This window comes from Pinus tabuliformis, chromosome 3_2, assembly GCF_031772625.1.
Source record: "Pinus tabuliformis cultivar Carrire ecotype Pingquan chromosome 3_2, CPIR1, whole genome shotgun sequence".
In the NCBI taxonomy this organism is placed as follows: domain Eukaryota; kingdom Viridiplantae; phylum Streptophyta; class Pinopsida; order Pinales; family Pinaceae; genus Pinus; species Pinus tabuliformis.
Window position 1 is genome coordinate 700,582,847 of NC_142302.1, and position 17,219 is coordinate 700,600,065.

A 17,219-nucleotide genomic window follows, 5' to 3' on the forward strand; every position below is an offset into this window, starting at 1 on the left:
CATTTATATTGGTAATGTTTTTTAATTTTTTTATCATTTTAAATTGAATATATAGAATTTGGTAAATATTTTGAAATTTAATTTTTTAATAATATTTATTTAATTTAATATATAGAATTTGGTAAATATTTTGAAATTTAATTTTTTAATAATATTTATTTAGAAAAAAATGAATATATAAATATTTATAATTTAATAGAATCTTTAAAATTCATACTTTGTTATTTTAAAAAAAACTATAAAAATTTTAACTTGATTTTAGTAATTTTGAAATATTATGAAATATTATTTTGAAATTTTATGAAATATTATTTTGAAATTTTGACAATTTTATCAAATTTATATAATTTAATTAAATAATAAAATTTGTTTATATTAAAAAAATAGTAATAAATTTTTGAATTTTTTATTATAAATATTAGGGGCATATCTCTGATTTATTAAAAGATAATATTAAACTTATTAATTTTTATATATTTTATAAATAATTATTTATAATTACTAGTATTATTAGAAAGTTTTTTTTTACTGATTAATTATGATTAATCTCATAAGTAGATTCAAAGCATTGATAATCCAAAAATTGCTTATGATGAATTAGAAATAAATTCTCAACTCTAAAAGCACAACAGCCTCAAAACTATAATATTAACTTTTCATTAACAAAGATTAAACTATTTCTCCTTTCTCAAACCCTAATTCAATGAATTTCACAACAAAAAATACCCACTATAAAATTGCTATCAAAACATAACATATTTCCAAGTTACAATTTCGATGGCATGCCCAATAGAGTAATTCTAGAAAGAATACACTTCATCCACAAACATTCCACTCCATCCTCAAACTATGGCATTGACCAACACTTGATAAGGGAAATGGGAACAATTGAACAACAAGAATAATTCATTCGCAACAATGTCCATGTTTGGGGTATTTAAACCCTAAAAAGGCTCCTGCATTGATAATGTGGTTGTTTAGATGGTGTGAACACGCATTGTACTTGCAAACCTCCAAATCGGAAGGCTATTTATGTTTGATTGAACCTTCAAATAGATGGTATAATAATAATTTCGATATTAAAAAGGCAAGGCTGGACTATAGTAATCAAAATGGTGGTGTTAGCATTAGTCTCTGTGATAAGTAATTTAACATTTTAGGTGCTCAGATTATTGTAATTTATAGATTAATTTTTTAGAGTCAATAGTGTTATTCTCTATCTTATTTAGCTTGTTCCCAAGGTAGCAAAAAAGCTATACGCATAAATAATAGGTTATATATTTCATTCATATTTTCAAAATGCAAAGTATTGTTAACATTAGTTCCCCAATATTAAATTTTATGTCGTTAATTCACAAAAGTATGCATATATATAGGTTAACTGTGGCTTTCATATGACCAGTTCCTTGTTGGGAACAACAGGTGTGATGTCATCCTCAGGTTGTCAAGTCTATCCACACGCGTGTGGTCTAGCCAATCACCAAGCAAGCCCTCAGTTAATCGACCAACCAACAAGCAGCAAGTTCATTGTCAAGTCAATTGTCTGCAATTCTCAAACAAAATACAGGAAGCAAGAGAGAGCTCGATCTCATGGCTTTGGTCACTCGATCAACCATAAGGTCAAAGCATGGAAAGAAGAGGAATTTTCATGAGATATTGTTGATCGGTACCAAGACTAAAGAATGCACCCACTCGATGTGATCATTGTATTGAATTTCCCACCTAGAAGGAAGATCACGTGCATAGAAGCGAGTGATCAGGGATGCTTTGAAGAAGAAAATTTAGGGATATGTGGTTGCCCAGCCTTCGACGGACCTACTGGTCGACTAACCAACCGAGAGAGAAAGATGTGTGCTTGAAAGGAGCACCTCACCCAATGCATTGACCTCAATTTCCTTCCCACCCATGGCCCCCATCGTGCCACAATGAACTCATCCTTCCATTGGTACATCCATGGACCCTAGAGTCACACTCAAAACTCGTCCACGCAAACCAGTTACTTTTCACACTAGATGAAATCCCAACACCCATTGCACCCAGAGTAACACTGCAAAAACTAAAGCTCCAATGCATTGTTAGCCTTAAGAGATTTGGGGCCACCCATACCACAACAAGCACATAGATCTATGCTTGCACACCAATACATACCAACCTACATGCATTTATATATGTTGTTGTTTGAATTAGCTAGTGGAGTTCTGGAGTCTAGTTTCAAATATCATGTTAAATAATAGGCATAGGATGACTGGTATCATTGGTATCATTGAGCTAACTAAGATGGAACTAAAGAATTAAGATAACAAAAAAAAATGTAACTTTGTAAAATAGAGTACGATGGGAAGAAGGATATCTGTGTTTCTTGAAGATCACTTAGCTCGGTGGGCACTGGGCACTGTCATTCCCTCCCTTTTTCAAGTTCTGAAAATCACCTCCCTCACTACCTATCATGTGCAGGAAAGTCCCATAATGTCATATAAGGTAAGTCCTACCTTAGCATCTTCAAAAGAAAGAATTTCAATTTTTGAAAATTAAAATTATTTTTTCCACCCAAAAAAAAGTCAAGTTGGCCCTCCAAGAAGTACAGGTCAACTCCGTGTAAAAACACACCTTTTTGGGCTCATGAATTCGCTATTTGTATGCTAGTCATTGTCCACTTTGATACACCAAAATTTGGATCACCATCGGAGGCAGGATAAGAATGAATATGAGCAGACTAGAAGGATGAATCTGAGGAAGAATAAGAGGATGAATTTGAGGCATGAAAAAGGACGATTTATGAGGCAGCAAACCGAAATTGCGGGACGCTGAAATTTCAGGAGGCCAAAATTTCAGGAAGTCGAATTTGTCTTTGTTTAACTAAGTTTGACTTGGGTTTGGTTACTAGTCAGTTTGACTTTATTTTTTGATTAGGAAGTTAGATTCTATCTATAATTGAATTGGACAATTTTGCAACGAAAAGGTTGTTGTGTTTTTCCTTGGTTAGGGTTTTCCTAGGATAAATTTTGTGTCTCTTGTTTCGTTGACTCTTTATGATCCTATTGGATTTATTTTTTAACTACTGAATATTTTCTATGTATAATTTCTTAATGATGAAGGCGACACAAGTTAAACTCATGAAGAAATTACTGGAAGTAATTGTCAGTCTAGAAAATATTGAAAAATCAGCAGGAAACAATGTAAGGTTGTATGTACTTGAGATGGTTTTAAAGGACCTCAATATTATATGAGGAGAAACTCTAATAGATCGTAAAAGAGGCTTCTATATATCATGGATGATGCATATGATTTAAATATGCCAAATGTGAATATAAACAGAATCTTTAGCCTAAAAGGATCATATAGGTACCATTATGTTAGGTTGTTTCTTAGGGACATATATATAAAGTGACAAATAAAATCAATTTCTTAGGGCCTAACGAGGATTTTATGCTTTATGACCATAAACATCGTAAAAAATCACAACATAACCCTTATAAAGTTAATGAGGCCCTACAGATGCTAAAGATTTTGAAATGGAAACTAAGCATTTACACCCTAAAGATGTTTATCTGCAAGTTATTAGCATGCATAGGGCCCTAAATTGCATCATATGTTTTATAAATGGAATATTCAACTTATAAATAATGAGTGTAAGGACCTTAGCCATATTATGATAAATAAAATCATGATATTATGCATTAAATAAAGTTTCTAAGAATCCATGGGGGTTACCATAGAAGTCTAGTAAATACCACGAGTTCATATAAAATGTATTTAATTTTATCCTTATGTATTTTTGGTATATGATAATATATGACAATTTTTTAATTATTTTTTTATTTTTTTCAAAAATAGTGCAATTTGTAAAAAGTGTTATTAATAATTATAAATTAATTTACTACTAAAAGACTAGAAAATAAGAGAATGATGTGGAAACTTTTTTATAATAAAAAAAAATAGTTTAACACGTACCTAGATTCACATCATTAAAATATAATGAAGTTTTTACCACTCTATAAGACCTACCAGAAAATGTTTTATAAATCTCTGGCCATTTTGATGTTCCATGAACTAGAGATATATCTCAAAATCCCATTGATAATTGTTTTGGGGAAAAAATCAATGACATTGAAATAAATGATGTTGCATCATAATATAATATAATTTAAATGCTCTATTTACTATGACTTTTATTGTTATAATACAAACTTTGAAAACTAATAATATATATTATTACATCTATTTCTAGCTTTCATTATATGTCTAAATACTCTATTTATCATGGTTTCTATTATTAGATTACATAATAACTTAACTTTGAGGAATAATAATATATGTTATTATTTATATTATGGTTTATTTAATATATTAGAGTATCATGATATCATTACTTAGGTGATTCCATAAATTACTTATATAAATATGAGCATGAAATATGAGGAAATATGTTTATATGAGGTGCCAAATTTATAGTGCTAAGCAAGCACCCTATAAAATATACATATATGTAAGGGTGCCAGACTTATTTTGTTAAGGAGAAGTACCATGCATGATTTTTACACACGACATGAATACCATTTTTATCTCATCAAGTGCGTAAGTATTATGAGTATCACCAAAATATTTAATTTTGAGGCAAAAAATTAAGCAATGTACATGAACAATTTGAATTTTGTAATAATGCACTCACTTTTATAAAACATTTCCACCTGTGTGTCATGGGTGGTGCTTCATTAAGTCAAATATTGAATTTTGAAGTGAAAACTTAAGCCATGTACATGAACAATTTGAATTTCATGATAATGCACTCACTTTCATGGGTTGTGCGTGAGTTGTAAACTTATGTGTTTTTTTTATATATAAGGTTGACTAACTAACAATTGCACTGGATGTTGGAAAGGAAATGTGGTAAGTTAGTAGCATATGGAAGAACAGCATAGATGAAGAGAGATGTGATATGTTATGCGATTTAAATGTTGTCTACTTTGGCATTGTTTCCTTTGCAACATAAATTACTGCCTCTAACAACAAGTAATAAATTAATTTAACTTTACAACAAGTTTACCAAATCCAATGAATGGAGGCCCCAAATTACATAAGATGTGTGCCATGTGAGCATGTTATATGATAGGTCTAGTTGTAGTAACTTCACACATTTTCCCAGAGTTACATATATACTACCCAATAACTGGTTCAGAGCAAGATTTACTTTTTTTAGTTGTTCGAGGTGGTAAATTAATTTAACTTTACAATAGATTTACCAAGGCCTATCAATGGAGACCCCCAATTTCATGGTGTATGTGCTATGTGAGCATGTTATATGATAGGTCTAGTTGTAGTAACTTCACACATCTTCCCAGAGTTACATGTATACTACCCAATAATTGGTTCAAAGCATGATTTATTTTTTCTCATTATTGGAGGTGTCCAATGGATTTAGTGATTCTTCCACATAGATTCTATTTATTTTGTTTAAATATTTTATTCTTTTTATGATGACATTGAGATTGATATGATTTCTTTAGAAGTGATCTTAGAAGTGGGTACAAGAAATGTCATTCACTGTAACTTGAAGCATTGTTTCCCAACATCAGGTATGAGCATTATGAGCTTGTTATATGATAGGTATAGTTGTAGTAACTTCACACATTTCCCAAGAGTTGCATGTATACTGCCTAGTAATTGGTTCAAAGCAAGATTTATTTTTTCTAGTTGTTGGAGGTGGCTAATGGATTTGGGGATTCTTCCAAAAAGATTATAATAATTCTGTTTAAATTTTTTATTCTTTTTATGATGACATTGAGGTTGAGATAATTACTTTAGAAGGAATCCTTGAAGTGGACATTTCTGTACTAGAGAAATCTTTGTTCTTCTCAACAGAAAGATATGTTAGGATATGTTCTCTAAATGATAAAAGACAAACTCAGATGGGCCATGATTGAAGAAACATTTCATGTTCAACCCCAAACTAGTTAACTGATCTTCACCGGCTAGAAGAAGTAAATTTGAAGGCATTCGTCTAATCACCATATTCTACTCGGAACAAAATATAATGCTACAAACAATATGACGTGTGACAAATCTTCCAATCTTCCACCAACGCTGCAAACAATTCCCATGTTTCATTTGACATGCATTTGGTATAAAAAAAAACATAAGGAATATCTCATAGGTGATGTGATTCACTAAAACTTGAAGCATTGTTCTCCGACGTGGACTATCTAATTCTACATTTTCATTCATGAAATACATATATTCTACATTTTCATTCATGAAATACATATACTAAAGAACAAATCGTGTAAAGGCTAACAACACTTCATCATATTCAATTGTAGGTTGTTATGTGGAATTTTCAGAGTATCCTGTAATTGTTATGGATGAGTCCTCTACTTAAAAGCCTTATTGTTATATTGCAACATCAAAAATACAAAAATCCCCTATTACATTTGCACAGACAACCATCCTCAATTTCTTAGAAGGTCTATGTTCACCCATTTTTTTGTAAGGAATGGATAGTTTATATTGATCAAGCTGGTAAATAGGCTAGTAAAGTAAATTAAAGGAGTGATCACCATCTACAGTAATCCATATATATATATATATATATATATATATATATATATATATATATATATATATATATATATATATATATATACATACAAAGAGTAGTCTTTTCCTATCATGCATATTCCTTTCTATACTGTTAACAACATGTTTCTTGTAAATTCTCCAAAAAACCCTGACAGAAACTGCAAATTTACAAAACATTTAACAAAAAGAGACCTAAAACTCAAACTCTACATTCCTATAGGTTCACTATTGGCCATTGCAATTAGATTTTATTCTTGCTCTTGGAGTGCAATTTCTGCAACTATCTACTCCATAGGCTCGCTTGGTTGAACATCCTATCACTCGATTTTACTACATTTGCTCTACATATGCAATATTTAGGTATTATCCATAGGGATTTTATGGCCCAACTTGAAGTTGCATGAAGCATGATTCCATCTATCCTTGTAAGTGACACATTGACCCTCTAATATCCATATGGAATAGCACTCAGCTTGTTTTTCCTTGATTGAGAGCCAATATTTCATGGAAATAATGATCGGGACAATTTCAATGCTAATTAATAATGTGACTGGCCTTGGGAACTGGTTTCTCCAAGGTGTCCTTTGATTTATTACATCCTCCATTCTACATAATTGCAACATCATGGATTATATTAATGGTTTGAGTCACCTCTATCTTGGCAGAGTATTCCTTGATCAAGATGACCTCCTATATTGGCGTGCTCATCAATGATCTGGTTATTTCCTCTTTTTGATATGATAAAAGGTGATGATGTCAAATTTTCCAATTTGTCTCCTAATTTGAATGTCCATTGTGGACTGATTTTTTCTTTTAGAATTTTTGTCTCTATAAAACTTTTGGATGTTTATCATTGTGCCTCCCAATACCACAATACCACTGGTTGATGAATTCCTCTTACTTTGGCTATTTTCAACCCTTACCAAAGAGTCAGAGCTTCTTCTTGATTGTTAGTGATTGATCCTAGTCCCCATGTATCTTTAATCTATATTTCTCCACCGAGGCGAAATATTACCCCCTCCGCTTTTGCCTCCCCCTTCACCCATTTTGACTGAAATGATAATAAAAAATTATATTCATAATCAAATAATATTTTATTAGATACTCTCACTTTTATTTAAATAATGTGGGAAAAAATTTCGTTGAAATTAATATAATTATCTTTTATAAAATAGATTTTGGTTAACATCTCACAGATCATGAATACCTTAGATTTATTCATTCATATATATTTCATATAAATATTTTTATAAAATTATTTTTACATAATAGATCATGATACCATCCATTAAACTTAATATTTTCTTAAACAATTTTATTTTCCCATAATTCATATCACTCTACTTATTAACTCTTTAATTCTAAAATTTCAATTATTATATTTTTGATGATGTAACTTTTTGTATAAAAAATATTGGTGAATTCATATTTTTTATAATTATAATTATGTGAAAAAATAAATAAATTGAAGAGCAATACATAATAATATTTAAGAAATAAATTATTATAAATTTATTAAATATTAAAATCAATTTATTTTAAATATAATTTAGTAATTAATATATAAATATAGAATTGAATTATTAAAAAAATCACATCTTAGGAATTTTGATTTATTTCAAAATGATTATTTATTTAAATATTTGATAAATGAAATTCTAAAATACTCCATATTCTATTAATATCTATATACGTCATTATTATTAAAATTAATTATAATAACGGTAAAAATAATATAAGTTAAATATATTGATTTAAAATATTTATATATTTTATAAATAAGTTTTTAAATTTCACTTAATTAATTAAAAAAAATATTTTCTATTCCAAAAAAAAATTAATAGCCAAAAATATCTTTACAATCTATTCAACATAATAAGTACTTTGGACCATTTATTACTTACTACTAGAAAGTAACTTACTATTAATTTATCTAGGGGAACACACTTCAATGCTTGATAATCATTAAGAATGTCAATTTATAATTTATTATTAAATTACAAGTTATTTAACATACAAAAATCTCTTACCAAACTTGAGCAAACAACCGTCCTCAAATTCTTACAAGGTTTGGTTTCACCTATTTTGATTAAATGATAATAAAAAAATGTATTCATAATTAAATAATCTTCTATTAAATTAAAAAAATTAAATATTCAAAAATATCTTTACAACCCAGACAACATAATATAAAATTAAAAAAAAATACAAATTTACAACAAAAATATAAATCCAAATTCATAAAGAATTTTAAGTAAATAATTTTTTTTCCTTCACTATGAACTTTAGTTCCGAGTTAGAGTAGGATTACATCTTTATCTATGTATTTCTTTCACATAAACTAAAATTTAGTTCAACACAACATCTTACTTTTGATTTGAGATGTTGAAAGAAGAAGCTTTTAAGGTTGACCTTTGAATTTAGAAAACTACCTCTAGTTTTTACATTAAGTATCTCTGAATTGAATATTAAAAGAGGGAGATTCCAACTGTCAGAATTTAGAGAAGTCCTCCAAATTCATACTTTAAATACTTATAATTTTCAACTACTTTGGAACAAGCTATGAAAATCTGCATAAAGATTCATCAACATCCATAGTTCTTTTGCTTGCGCTAAGAAATGTCTAAAGTATAAACTTCTTAGCTCTAAATTCAGAACTTACAACCACATTCTAAAATTTGTCGATTTTTGGACTTCGAATGTAGAAAACCACAAGAAATTCCTCTCCAATATGAGCTTCGGTTTTTCAACTCACGTTAAAGTAGTGACGATAATATAATATACTAAAATTCATCAAAATGTCATAATTTTGTAGGCTAAAGAATGTTTTCCAACATAGAGGGTCACTGAACACTTGAGAAGGCGACTACATATTATTTCTATATTATGCTCAAAGCCACGAATACACCCAATTGCGCTTAAAATTACTAAAAGAAAAAGAAGGTGAAAGATCGAGCAAGGAACGAATTCTAGTACATTGTCAGTTCGAAGAAATCCCTTCCAAGTCAACTATTTCTGGTACGAAAATGCTCATCAAGAGCTGGAAAATGATATCAATGCCAAAATGGTTTGTATGAATTGGTTATTAGGGTAATCTTAGTTAAGATCCATTGAACGAGTTCCTTTCGTCAATCCATCAAGTGACGTAAATCAAGGAGGAAATTGTGAGTTTAAATGGTGGGATTCTAGGGTCGAAAATCTTACAGTCATCTGATAATAGATCGAATGGTGCAAAACAGTCCAGAGTGGAAACTCAGTGAGTTCTTTTTAAAGAGGAATGCCTTACAATGTAATTAATTTAATGTTTAAATTTTGTAAACCATACAAAAGTTAACCTTTGTAAAAACATTTTTTTAAATAAATTTTATATATTGATTTTTATTGAAATTAAAAATATATATTTATATATTTTAAATAATTAATAAATACTTATAAGTATCAATTTATAACAAATATCAAAACTCTTACTTTATGATACATTTCACATCATAAAATCAAAAAAAATAATTAAGTTATGTCGTTATTTTAAGTTATTATTATTAATTATAAAAAATTAATTAACTTGATAAGTGTGTCTACTTTGGAATGATGTTGTCTAATGAGGCAAAAATCTGATCCACATGGTAACATTTTCACCAGAATTGGATGTTTTTTATTTTGCAAAATCTTGATTTAGAAGTGCTCCACTCTAGATTTTGAAAAACAAATGGATCCAACACTCTAAAAAACCCACAACACCTAAAATTCTATTTATTGACTGTCGTAACATTGATTTTCAAAATTTTCAACTGGAATTTTCCAAAACGTGCTGAAAAATCTATATTTTCAGGCGAAATTGTCGCCTACTTAAACTACTCTTTTTGGAAATTTTAAAATTTTAATTTAATTATTGCTAATTATTAAGTGGACGGTAGCAATTTAACCTCAACTATAAAATGAAAAAAAAGGAAAAAAGACATAACTACTTTGGAGATAAATCTCAACCTTTGATTTCTCACTGCTACTTAGAATATTCTAAAATATTTCATAGAGGTTAAATCTTCACCATCAACTCAATAGCTATTGATAATTAAATTAAAATTCTAAAAACAATATTCCTAAATAAACATATTTATTTACATAATAAATATGTTTATATAAATCTTAAATTTATAGCTTTTATAATAAAATTATAAATATCTAACCTTTTTTATATATAAATTATATCTTCTACTATCCTACACTTCAATTTATATATTAGAAAAATTATTTTCATTAGATCAACATCTTAAAATAGTATATTAATATTCACATTAAAATATTAGAATTTCTTTTTTGTTTGCTATTTTATATTTAGGAGATGGTAATTCGACATTTGAGCTTCAACCTTTCATGCTGTTAGAATTTAGGTATCTCATTCCATTTATTGTGGAATTTTGAGTTTAAACTATTATATAAAATAAAAAATTTCAAATTTAATTATATTAAGAAAATTTAATTATAAGGTACTTTAATAGCCTTTAGATACTCAATATGAATGGTAGGAACACTTACAACATATCTTAGAAGGAGACAAAAGTGACCTAGAGTAAGAGACGGCCAATGAATGACAAACTCCCCTAATTGGGTGATTCCCATTAGGTGCAAAAGGTTAGGGGGTTATGCTTTCCACCCTGGAAATGTTAGGAGAGTTAATCAAGGGGGCCACGTGGTTGTCCCCTCGCATACATAAGCATGTAGATTAATATTGCCTCTATAAGTATGTTTTATGACTGCGCAGAGCCTATAAAAGTCGTGAGTGTTGGTTTGGGCAATCAGAGAGACAATGAACTATTTCATTTCCCCATGAGAGAATTCAGGGAGGAAATTTACAGAGAGTCGCTAAATTATCTCTGGTGTCGATTGAGTGTGAAAATTTTGACGGTAATCTTTAGAAGGTGCACTAAGGTTACTGGTATGTGGGATGCATGACGGGCTGACTTGGTGGAGTTGTCGAAGGAAAGAGTTGAGCGCCAACAGAGCGGGATGTGATGTGTTTCATGGCCTAGTTGAGTTTATGGGTGTGGACACACATAATTAACCCTAAGTGAGATGCCTCCCCTAACCTGTGATGGTGGGGTACTTCTCCATCTCTACTAGGTATTTGTTAATCTTTAGGATTACTCTTTGAATTTTGTCTAGTATATCTTTGGAAAAAAAAACATTTTCCCAAGGGGTCAATGTAATTTTTGTGGTGGTTTAAATAGTCTTTGGAGGCTTAGTTGTGATTTCATGCATGTGTTAGTTATTACCACCTATACACCTTGCAATGTCACCTGTGGCAGTCATCAGCTGAACTGGGCTTGGGACCTTTTGAGTCTTCACCTTTCTTCATTGTCTTCGAGTTTGTTGGAATATAGAGGTCTGTGTCTATGCGGCTTTATCTTTGCTACCCTCGAGAGTTGTCAATGGTAGCTGAGTTTGTTTGGCAGCTTATTGTGAATAGGGTCAATTTCTTCTTGTTGCAACTTTGTCTTCATTCCATCCCATGTTGGCCTTCTAGGTCTGGTTGGTCTATAATCAGTGTCTTAAAGTATAACAGTCCTTGTAATTGCATCCCCTCTTTCTTGGTGTTTCATTTTGTGAGCCTTAACTCCATATCACATTGTTATTGGTTGAAGATGGAGTGCCAGTGAATGCGCAATAGGCATGGGGAGAGGGTTGCGGCCCCCAATACTGATATAAAGCTCAACAATAGGCCGAGGAGGTTGTTGATAAATACCATTCAATGGTCCCCCTGATACCCAGAATGAAATTTGTAATTTTGAGTCTCATGTTGTTCAAGATAGACAAGTCTTCTCAGATTCTAAAATTCTATTAGATGTAGTCACTTGGATTCCTAACCTTAGGCATACCCGAGGAGAAAGGAAGCACTATTTTGGAGCATTGACATTATATTGGAAGAATAAGACTCTACTAGGCAAAATCTTGTTTGATAAACATACTTAGAGATACAACATCCTTTCTAGTTTGGAGGATGTCAAAAGGTACCAGCAGAACCATAATTATCACTTAGAGATGATTGAGTTGAGGATTGCCCACATTGAGCTCCATTTCTAGTGTAAACCAAATTCACATGCTCCTCTACGATAAAGTTCTAGAGACATAATTATGGTCGATTATTTACACACTTGAGTTTGCATGCTTATCTCCAGTTTTTGTTTTTACATTGCATTCATAGATAGTCTAGTCATGCTAAAAATGTCGAAACATTTTGAATTTTGGACTAATTACTCTAGTGGTAAATGGTCAAAATATCTTGTTTCTTGTTTGGCAAATTGAGACTACCTACCCAATGACATGTGTTAATAATGCTTAAATGATAGACATGGTCTGCTTAATTTTCTAACATAATACAGCCTTAAAAAAAATTATAAGGTAATCCAAATATTTTAAATTTTAACTTTTCCACCAAATCATCTATGCATGTATATATATAGACCCATCAAAATATCTAAAGGCCATGAGCTCCATCATTTTGATAATAAGACTCCCACAACACTAACATGGCACTTGTATTTAAAGTAAGGTTTACCAAAGGCATTACATTAACCAGAAAGACACAAACTTAGAGATCTTCGGTTGGAATAACTTCTACAACGTTATTCACTTCTCTTATACGCTGGGAAGCTTCCAAAGGCTAACCTTCTTCTTTCTTCCTGAATTTAATTGAGCCAATGAATCACTCGAGTAACTTCTGTAGAACTGTTCGTGTAACCGTAAATGTAAAAATACATATTAAAAGAGACTTCTGTGGGGATGCCTGGTCATATATGTCGAATTCCGCAGCTGAGGCTTGGAGACTTCTTTCTCTGGGACGGCTGTACAGGCTTGGAAACTTCTTTCTTTGGGACGGTTGTACATAGCTGGTCAGTTCCTGTATCAGCTATGTATCTCCTTACACGTTTGCTTCAAAATCAGTTTGATTGGTTTTTCTTGAAACAAAAACTCTCTTTCCCCTGCAATTCGCACGCTAAGCTTTTGGTAGGTGACGATGTAAGTTCTTGGTGGGATTAGCAGCTTCTTTTCTAGCTGTATGCCGCGAGGTCCTCAGCTTTGTTGCACCTCTTTATCTCTTTGATGGTTCGGTTGTTATTGCTGCTAGGCTTCTCGGTGGGATTAGCAGCACTTTTTCTGGCTGTATGCAGCAAGATCCGAAGGTTTGTTGCACCTATGTATATCATGTACCGGCTATCACTGGATATGTCGATTGAGTTTCGTTACGATTAAGCGGTGTCGCTGTGCAAAATCGGGATCGGAATGTTACCTGCTCGTTGGTCGTGACCATGGATACTCTTCAGTCAAAACCCTAATGTTAGGACATTATTATCTCAAAATATTCCTAAAATTAAAAGATACAAGTTTTTTAAAGTTTCCATAACAGTAACATGTCACGAGAAATTATCATGATTTTATCGTAACATTTTTTTGGGTCAAAATTATGTAACACTCCAATTTTCTAATCTCTGTAATTAGTTAAGATTTAACATAACTAATAATTATGCCGTACGATGCTTATTATATTTTATCCATGTAAATATCGTTATTATTATGTTATTATGGATTTAATAAAACATTTAAGGCTAATTTACCTAGAAGTGTATAAAAGAGGAACCATTATATCACAAGGGTGAAGAGTGAAGGGATTGTAAGGGAATTAAGATAAATAAATAATTTTAAGTTTTCCATGAAATTGATGTTTCTTCATCACCAGGTGCTTTATTAAAAATATAGAAATTTCAAATTTCAAATAAATTAATGTATGAGGTAGTTGGTGGGGAAGTACACATTTCATAGTTATGGAACTATGGGGTTGAGTACAACAAGAAGAATGGTCTCTCATGCAAAGGGGAATTACATGGGGAGACATTCATTTAGTCATGCATTCATTCATGCTACGGCAAGTGTGAGCACCCACAAATGTAGTAGAAGGGAGGGAATATTAAAAGAGGATTTGGGGATTTATGTAGAGGTTCACTTGTGCAAATTAGGGTGATGCTTTGGTCACTATTAAATGAAAGCTATTGGTTAGAAAGAGGAAATGGCTCTTCAAGAGGTGTGAATTTGTCTACTCTATGCATGGATTCATGCAGAGGTTCACTTGTGCACATTAGGTTGATACTTTGGTCATTGCTAAATGTAAGCTATTGGCTAGAAAGAGGAAAGGACTCCTCAAGGCGTGAATTTTTCTAGTCTTGTGGTGTGTGTTTTTGTTACAAAGAAGAGGGAGTGACCTATTTTCTGGTCAACCCTAGATAAATATGAGTGGCAGAGTCCATACTAAATCAAGTGAAGAGTGCTACAGAGAGAGAACTTAGAGGATAAGCTAAGCATAGGAAAGAGAACATTATTAGTATATGTGCAGAGAGAGAACTCAGAGGATAAGCTAAGCACAGGAAAGAGAACATTATTAGTATATGTGTAGAGAACATTATTAGTATGTGTGCACACTTGGAAGTGAAAGTTGCATTTATAAATTGTAATATGATCATCCTCATGGCATTGCTAACTAATAAGCTCAATTAGTTTGGAGAAGATGAAGGTTCCAATGTAGAGGTCAAATCAGAGGGGAAATTGGGGGATTATAAAGAACTAGAGGTGCCAAGGAAACCTAAACTAGAGCAGTTGAGTTTGATTGTCATGAAACATTCATGGTTTCTCTTTAAAATGGAAGAAAAGGTGGACATCAAGTTGTATCAAGTTGAAATAAATTCTTCTAATTAAATCACTAGTTGTAGCAATTATAGGTTTGCTTTAGTGTTCACCACATCTGATAAGGAACAAAAAAAATCATTTACTCATTTGAAATTAGAAGGCCATGCCCTTACTTGGTGGGATTCAAGCCAAAAAGAAACCCTAATAATGGAGCAAGATCCTCCAATAAATAAGTGGGAGGATTTCAAAACTCTCAGAAAGTCCTAATTCTACCCTATCAGGTATGTAGATGAATAGTCGATTTGGTGGCATTACTTCAAGCAGAGATAGGGGAAAAGTGTATAGAAGTGCACCACATAATTCGAAAACATTACAATAATGCTTTGTATCTCTCTCAAGAACCCAAATGTACTCCTCAAGTATTCACGGGGTCTACACAGCCATCTACGAAGGTAAGTGATGTTGTTCAAACCAAGAAATGTGGACAAGACATGTGTTCAAGTGCAATGATTAGAAAAAATTGGGTAGAAGAAAGGGAAGTCAAGTGGTTCAAAGTAGAAGGAACTATAGGAAAACTCCAAAGGGAGGAATAAGCTCAAATGTGGAAACAAAAATAAGATAACAGTTGTAGCACATTAGTGCAACGATCCTAACAACTACTGCAACCATTATAACATTGATGGTCATAAAAAGGAGAAGTGTTAGAAATTAGATCGAGAACTCAATAAAAAAAATTAGAAGAAGGACAAGAAGAATAAAAATCTCATAGCCACATATTCGAGAAACCAAATGGAAAGATGCTCATGCATGGATGAGGATTATTTTCACATTAGTGCAAAGGGGGGTTGAATCTAAGTATCTGTCAACAATGGGAAGTGAAGGAGATGATCAAACACTTCCATATAAAGGTATAGGTTAAGAAGACAATAATTGATGTTTTTTTGAACTCAAGATCATACACGAATCTCATTGCCATAGAGTTGGTCAATAAATTGGGATTGGAGGTTCGATATCATCCTATATCATATCCATTAGGATGGGTAATTAAGGATACAAAAATTAAGGTATCCAAATATTCCACAATAAAATTTTCTATTAATGTTGATTTTATTAAGGAAGTAGAATTGGATGTAGTTCCACTTGATGGATGCACACTTGTGTTTCGATGTCTCCATATGTATGCACACAATGCAATCTTTATGTGCAGAGCCAACCAATACTGCTTCATCAATGATGAAAAAAATTTCATCATTAATGTGCATAAGGGAAAGTGTAAAAATTCATTAGTAAGTGCCAAGCAAGTCAAGAAATTTAGTATTTCTAGCTAGAAGTATGTTTTATTGCTTTGATGGTAAACTTAGTCTATAGAAGAGTCAATGAGTGCAAAGGATCCCTAGAGGGGTGCACTAAGGAATATAGGCAATAGTTGGAAGAGTTGTTACAAGCATACAAGGGAGTGTTCTAGGAGCCTAAAGGGCTACCACCTAAGAGGGAAGTGGAGCACAAGAGCCAACTGTTGATGAAATTTCCACTGTTAAACATTACGATGTATAGGAAGTATGTTATAGATGAAAATGAGATGAAGTGTTTGGACAATGTTGGAGTAGGGTGTTATTTGGCTAGGAACCTCACCATGTGTGTGACCCATCATAAATGTGCCTCAGATGGATGGGACTTGGGGAATATACATTGATTACAAGGTGTTAAACACAGTTATGCTCAATAACGTGTATACCTTCCCTATAATACATGATCTATTGGACTTGTTTGTAACAAGAAAAATATTTCACCAAGCTGGATTTAAAATTAGGGTATCACCAAGTTTGAGTCAAAGAAGAAGATACCTAGCAGACAACCTTTAAACCCAGACAAGGTTTATATGAGTGGTTATTCATGCCATTTGGTCTATGTAATGCACTAGCTACATTCATTATATTAATGAATGATATTTTGTGCCCATATGCATATTA